The sequence below is a fragment of the Solanum tuberosum genome, unplaced genomic scaffold, assembly GCF_000226075.1.
Source record: "Solanum tuberosum cultivar DM 1-3 516 R44 unplaced genomic scaffold, SolTub_3.0 scf00361, whole genome shotgun sequence".
In the NCBI taxonomy this organism is placed as follows: domain Eukaryota; kingdom Viridiplantae; phylum Streptophyta; class Magnoliopsida; order Solanales; family Solanaceae; genus Solanum; species Solanum tuberosum.
The window spans coordinates 43989-44581 of NW_006239286.1; positions in this window are offsets into that span (position 1 = coordinate 43989).

The following is a 593-nucleotide window of genomic DNA, read 5'->3' on the forward strand; positions in this document are numbered from 1 at the left end:
GCAACATCTATAAAAAAAAAATGAGAAAGTAAGTAGTAATATAATATATTTAATTTTTTATAAGAAATAACGTTTAAGAAAATAAATTTATCAAGTCAAATAAATAGTTAAAAAATCTTTTTGTATTCCCTAAAAATTTCTTAACATATATATTTTATTATTATTATTATTATTAATTTAGTTAAATGTGGAGAGCCAAAATTGGGTGTCAACATTGGCTCAGATCGTCTCAGAGGGAATGAGGATGACGATGGAAACATACAACAACCACTTGTGGTTGTTAACTGTACTCCAGCCTCCAATAAGCTTCCCATTCCCGCAAATTTCCTTCTACCATTATCCCACATGGGAGATGCCACTCTTCAACCCCCTCAACCCAGGGCCGTCTTAACCCCTAGGCCACTAAAGCCATCGCTTGGGGCCCCATATATTTTGGAGCCCCCATTTTAAAAAAAACAATTACTTATATATGTTTTTTTTTTAAAATAAAAATTATATGTACTATGAGTGTTATGATTTCTACCAAGGAAATTGCATATGAGATGAAAATAAACATGCATTTCTTAAGAAACAATTTGATGAAAATATGGATA